Genomic DNA, 7,230 nt, shown 5'->3' on the forward strand with positions numbered 1-7,230 from the left:
TAGAATATTATCTTTTGGCTTTGTCAAAAGCCAAAACAGAGTTGACCTCCCTGTTTCTAAAATCTATTCTATAGTCTTCCCTCATTTTACTTGAGATATTTGAACACTTGGTTGCTCCATTCTCTTCTATGTCTACACTGAGTTCCTGAATTCCATGTTTTCAAATGACATCAATATAAGTTCAACTTCCAAATATATATAGCTGCGGCCAACCTAGGCCTCCCCTCTGAATAACAGAATTGTATATCCAATTCCCATTTTGGATTTCACAAAATGATCTTTAACTTACTGTGTCCAAATTTAACTTTTTAATCCTATCTAACTCTGCTCTTCACACTGCCTTCTGTATTTCACTAAATGGCAATTTTCTTCTAATAGATTAGTACCAGACTTTGGAGTTGTTATGAACTCCTCTCTTTCTCTGAATCCATAAACAAATCTTGAGGACTCTTTTTCAAAATAAATCAAGAGTCTAGGGGCACCTGAGTGCCTCAGTCAGTTAAGCATCTGACTCTTGATTTTGGCTCAAGCCATGATCTCACGATTTAGGGGTTCAAGCCCCACATCAGGCTCCACACTCACAGTGCAAAGCCTGCTTGGGATTCTCTCTCTCTACCTCTCTCTCTTCACCCTGCCACTCATGCTCTCTCCCTCTCTCTCTCTAAGACTAAACAAATAAACTTTAAAGGAATGAAAATTAAAAAAAATAAATATCCCTCCCTTAAAAATAAAACAAATAATAGTCTGACCACTTGTCACTTTGCCCACCGTTATCATCATGGTCAATGATCCTACCATGTATTGTAGGATAATTGACTCTCCTTTTTGATATCTCAGTTTCAAATGTATAGTCCATATCTAGTACATAAGTCAGAAAAGACATTTTTATTAAATGTATGTCATATTGGGAAAATCATTTGCTAAAATTCTACAATGATTGTGAACTCAGAGTAAAACGCAATACCTCTACCTTCTCTAGATCTGTATCTAATGACATTTCTGTGACATTATCTACCACCCTCTACACTGTTTTTCTTACTTATTCACCTTATATTTGTTACTACTACTACTACTGCTGCTGAGTGACTAATTTCCCCCAAATTCAATGGCTTTTAACAATGCACATATATGGTCTCAGAGTTTCTGGTCTAGAAGTCTACAATGTAGCTGTCCTCTGTTTCAGGTCCTTTCACCAGACTACAATCCAGATGTTGGCCAGGGGTGAGCCTTGACTGAGGAAGGATCCACTTCCAAGTTGACTCATGTGTTTTTTCATAGGATTCACTTCTTTGAGGCTGTCAAATTGTAGAGGTCAGTTCCCTTTTGGCCGTTAGCCAAAAGCCACACTTAGTTCCTTGCCGCATGGCCTTCCCTATAGGCCTACTCACAATATGACAGATTGTACCATCAAAGCAAAGCTAAGAGAGAGAGAAAGGAAGAAGGAGCAAGAAGGGGAGGAGGCAGGAAAATGAGGAGAAAGAGAAGTGGGAAGAAGGAAGAGACTAGATGGACAGAAAGCAAAACAATCATTTATAAGCTAATCTTGAAAATTACATCCCATCACTTTTGCCACCTGGTATTCTTGGAAGCCAAGTCACTAGGCCCAATTCTGACCTAAGTGGAGGGGATTGTGCAGGGTTATGAATACTGAGAGTCTGTGATCCTTGGAAGTCCTTTTAGAAGGATGCCTACCACACAGCTCACCTCCACTAAAAACCTGTCAGTTCTTCAAAATTATCAAGGATGGTCCCTTCTGAGTGCTTTATAATTGCTACTTCTGTCAGAATCCTCTTTCCTCAGATTATGAAAATTTTGATCCTTTATACCAATTATGAAAATGTTAGCGAGAGCTTTGTAGATGGTAATAATTTAATAACTAAAATGATTTCTATGACCCCAACCATTGCTTTACTCTTTTTCCCATACCCTGCCATAGTTTTATAGTACTTAATATCACCTGATATATTTTGCATTTACCTGAATATGGTAACTCTAAGAGCACAGAAACATCAGCTGTTTAATTCATTGCTGGATCCTCACCAATAAAATTACTGACTGAATAAATGAAAAAAAATCTTAAACATTTACGGTCTTTATTCAGCAATTATTATTCAGAAATATTGCACAAAATAAGTGACTCAAGTTTTTTTAGATGTATAAACTCATAATTTTGTCTTTGTACAATATAAAAACTTTAGGATAATTTAAAATGTGTATATTAACTGTGATGCATGCAGCCATTCAAAAACCTCCATAAATTCTATTACCAGAAAATTTTCATGATATAGTAAATACAAATATTTAAGAAAATTTTTGTAGAAATATCACTTATTTATATAAAGAGATTTAAATATGGGTTTATTTGGGAGATAGATCATGGATTTAAAAACATTATCTGTGTTTTCTCTTTTCTCTAGTTGTATGATTTGCAGTGGGTATTGAAATGAGTAACATTTACATTTTAGTTGCCATAGAAAAGTATTTTTAATTTTTTTGATGTTAATGTAATTTTATATATGATATAAAAAATGTAGGGAAAGGAAAAAATACGAAAATTAAATATAGGACTAATATGTGTGAAATTTCTGAGTATATTCTGAGCACTAGTATATACTTTATGAGCATCTCTTTTAAAATCAAACATCACCCTTTGAAGTCAATATTATCAGGGCGCCTGGGTGGCTCAGTCGGTTGAGCGTCCGACTTCAGCTCAGGTCACGATCTCGCGGTCCGTGAGTTCGAACCCCGCGTCGGGCTCTGTGCTGACAGCTCAGAGCCTGGAGCCTGTTTCAGATTCTGTGTCTCCCTCTCTCTCTGCCCCTCCCCCGTTCATGCTCTGTCTCTCTCTGTCTCAAAAATAAATAAATGTTAAAAAAAAAAAATGAAGTTAATATTATCTACTTAAGTTGATGAAGAAATTGGAGCTTAAGCAAATTGAAACTTTTTTCCAAGCTGGTAAAATAACTATATCTTTATAAAATAATGTATTATTTATATGTAATATATCTAATGTTACATATCTCTATCATCTTATTATCTGTATATCTTTTTGTTGTTGTTGTTAAAGTTTATTTTGAGAGAGAATGAGTGGGAGAGGGGCAGAGAAGGAGACAGAGAATCCTAAGCAGGCTCCATGCTGTCAGTACAGAGCCCAATGCTGGGCTTGAACTTACTAACCGAACTGAGATCATGACTTGAGCCAAAACCAAGTGTTGGATGCTCAATCCAATGATGCACGTAGGCACCCCTGTTTTTTTTCTTTCTTAATGTTTTTCAAAATTTATTTTGAGAGAGAGAGGGAAAGAGCACAGGGGGGATGCAAACAGAGAGGGAGAGAGAACCCCAAGCAGGCTCTGTGCTGTCAGAGCAGAGCCCAATGCAGGGCTGATCCCATGAACCGAAGACTGAGATCATGATTGAGCTGAAATCAAGTCAGAAACTTAACTGCCTGAGTCACCCAGGCACCCCTATCTTTCTTTCCATAACCTTTTACCTAATATTTATTCAGAAGATTAATGTTAAACTAAAATACATCAGTCATGGCATAAAGCACAATAAAATTAACTACAAATTGATGAATAATTCCATAAAAATGATTTTCAACCTGAAAATAATTTTAGCAATTATTAAATTTAAATTATTTTAATTATTTTCAGGTTGAAAATTTAAAAAATTAAATTTTATATTTAATCTTACATAATTAAAACTAAACTCTAACTTCCTTAAAGGAAACACATTTAAATATAAGCACACAGAACATAAAGAACACAACAAAATAAAATGGAAATATATGCTATGTTTATCGGTCAGGGTCCAGTCAGGAGAATGAAATCACTTAAGATATTTTAATGGAAAATTTAATAAAAAGAATTCTTAACTAGTTTTAAGGTTATTAATTAGTTAATTTGACTTAGAGAAAAGAAAAAAAAAAAAAAAAAAGAGTCCCGTCACATCCCCAAACTTATAGCAGCTATCAAACTTAGGGCAGGGAAAAAAAAAAAAAGGAAAGATTTGGCATTATTAAAACTTAGAAGTCCAAGAAAGCAATTCAGTGGAGGTAAAAGTCAGACTCCAAAGATCCTCTGTGGAACGTCAGTTTATTTACGGGATGCCAATACACTGGTGTTAAAAAAAATCGTTGCTACAGAAAACGACTGACTTCCAGGGTAAGGAAATATTGTGAGGGTGAATCTCAGAGGAACAGGAAACAGATGAGAAGCCAAAAGGAAATAAACAGTAATGCAATTTTCTAAAAAGTGTCAACATTCATGAAACTTACGATAAAGAGTTTTCACAGGGCTCTGAATCAAATAAGACTTAAAGTCTCTAATTAAAAATGTTTTATAAAATGAATGGAATTTAGTAATTATGCAAATTTACCCCAAATTTCTTGTTTTTCTGGTTTCTAAGGTTCACGGCATTTGTCATGTTCCCCTAGAATTTTCTTTAATTAAAAACTAGCTGGAGGTATAAATATTATCTGACATATCATTGAAGTAATAATAAAAGTTTTTATTATTTTATTATTAACACAGAGCTTCTATAAATATATTACAAAATGGGTTTTTACTTTATATGTTTTTAAATAGTGAAAGGACCTAGTAAAAAGTATTACATAATGTTCAATCTGGGAAATTACTCAACTACATAATGTTATATTTGAGTTAACATAGAAAATTACAAATAAACACAGCTTCATCATATAACATATAAGAAGACAAAGATTGCAAAAAGTAATCTCCAGATTGTTTTTAGTGAATACATAAAATTGTGTAACTCTAGTGAATTTATTCTAAACTTATAATCATTCACTGTTCTGTTTTTTCTAGAATACTTTATCTCTTTATTTCTATCATTGTTTTTTTAAATTTTTCTAATATTTCTATCATTGTTTTAAATTTCACAACAGTATGGAAAACATTTTCAGCAGACTATTTTGTCTATAGTTCCCAGTTAACTAAATATTAACCTCTTCGTAGTATAATTTTTGTCAGTTATATCAAAGAAAAAATTTCATCAGATTTGAAATTGGTTATCCTCAATCTTAACTTCTTCTCTATTTTTATATCTTAGAAGAACTAGAATAAAATAAATTCATTGAAAACCACTTCAATTATTTCTTATTTACCATTAAATTAAAAAAAATTAAAAAAAAATAAATAAAAAATGGTCTGTTCTCATAGGATTGATAGATAACATTTTCTCATAGCTTGTGAGAGTTTTTGTAATATAATTCATTCTTCCATAGATAATATGAATCTTGTTATATATACACACACATTCCTGTATATATGTACACTTAAATAAGTCATTTTTGTCCATATGACAGTTTCAGAGAATATAATTAAAATAATTTTTCCAACTTTAATGCCAATAACCAATACCTGCCATTTCTAGTTTTATGCTTCCTATTGTTTTAAATTTTGAACAAAAACCAATGTAAGGAAAGATATCTATAAAATATTTCCAAAAGGATTGAAATACAGTATAGTTGAGGCAACCACTATCTACTTAAAGTGAGTCCTTGGTGATTTTTTGTAACTCATCACACCCTTAGAGCCATTCTTCAGATCAAGAAAGAGAACAGGACAAGCACAACAGAAGTTCCTGTGGAAGGCAATTACCTCCTTTGTAACAGATAGCTGTACTATTCCAACTTCTATCGCTGTGGATCAGTACTGCTTGTTTTGATCTCAATGTAAAGAGAATCAAAGTGTAAGCATTTTTTTTGTGTGTCTCAGTTCTTCTATTCAGGGGTATGTTTGTGAGATTCTTCTATGGTATTATGTGTGGCAGGGGTTTGTTAATTTACATTAATATATACTATTGCATTTTATAAAACTGCCACACTTTATTCATTCTATCATTGACTGATACTTGGATTATTGCTATTTTTTGGCTGCTACTAATATTTCTTCCATGTATGTTCTTGCTTTTTTGCTGCATAGAAGTATTTATTCTCTTGGCTATATACATAGTAATCAATCTCTGAGATCAGATAGTACGCTTATGCTTATTATTAACTAAAGACTTCAAAGTGTTTGTACTAATTTGTACTCCAACCAGCAATGATAAAGGGCCTAGTTGTTCCAAACTCCAGCTAATACACTTTGTAAAATTTTCAGTTCCTTTCATTTTTTTCAGTGTAATTATTGTATAGTGGCACCTTATGTTGTAGGTAATTTTGATATATTTTCTTGGTGTGAAATGCTTGTTCAAAAACCATGCCGGTGTCTTGCCCTTGGGATACAGGGCGTACCTCAGCTTCTGGGGGACCAAGACCCCGCCTCCTGGTTTGTGCACTCTTGAGTACCAGAGTCGACCCTGGGGAAAGCGGTTCGGTGCAGGCCTAGTGTACCTTTCTGTCCGGGAATGGAGAAAGAAAACAATGCAGACGGACTTAAAGCAACTAGTGTCTTTAGATTGGATTGGCTTTGGCTAAGCCGCACTGGTTGCTTCTGGTGGGATCATTGGCTATGCAAAAGCAGGTAGTGTCCCATCACTGGCCGCTGGGCTTCTTTGCGGTGATTTAGCAGGCCTGGGTGCTTATCAGCTGTCTCAGAAACCAGGAAACGTGTAGTTTTCCCTACCTAGATCTGGAACTGGCATTATGGGAATGAGATTCCACCACTCTGGAAAATGTATGCCTGGGGCTCGATCATGGCTGCCAGTTTGCTACTGGTGGTCACCAAATTTGGAATTAGTGTGTTCATAAGACCCTATGAGTAGTAGTCATGTCCCAGCTTGGACTCCTGAAGAATTTAAAAACTTCCAGTATTTTTAGTGCATTAAGAGAAATAAGCAGCATTTTCACATATTCTGACATTTTACTTAAAACAAAACAAAACAATACAAAACAAAACAATTGGGGAACCTGGGTGGCTCAGTCGGTTGGGCGTCCGACTTCGGCTCGGGTCATGATCTCAGTTTGTGAGTTCAAGCCCCGCATCAGGCTCTGTGCTGACAGCCCAGAGCCTGGAGCCTGCTTCTGATTCTGTGTCTCCCTCTCTCTCTCTGCCCCTCCCCTGCTCACGCTGCATCTCTCTCTCCTTCAAAAATTAATAAACTTAAAAAAAATTTTAAACAAAACATTAAACTTCCCAGAAGAGAAATCAGTTATTATCATTACAACCTTAAAGAAGTAGGTGGTATAAAGTCAAGAACTTACTATTATAATCTCATACAATTTGATATTTATATGTTGATGTTATCTCTTACTTCTGTATCTGT

General features: G+C 34.6%; 1 pseudogene; it reads left to right on the forward strand.

The window, feature by feature from the left end:
* The first annotated feature begins 6,388 nt into the window (after positions 1-6,388).
* On the forward strand, positions 6,389-6,729 carry LOC147584042 (transmembrane protein 14C pseudogene; annotated as a pseudogene).
* Positions 6,730-7,230: the final 501 nt, after the last annotated feature.

This window comes from Puma concolor, chromosome A1, assembly GCF_028749965.1.
Source record: "Puma concolor isolate L17-30 chromosome A1, mPumCon1.1.hap2, whole genome shotgun sequence".
Classification (NCBI taxonomy): Eukaryota; Metazoa; Chordata; class Mammalia; order Carnivora; family Felidae; genus Puma; species Puma concolor.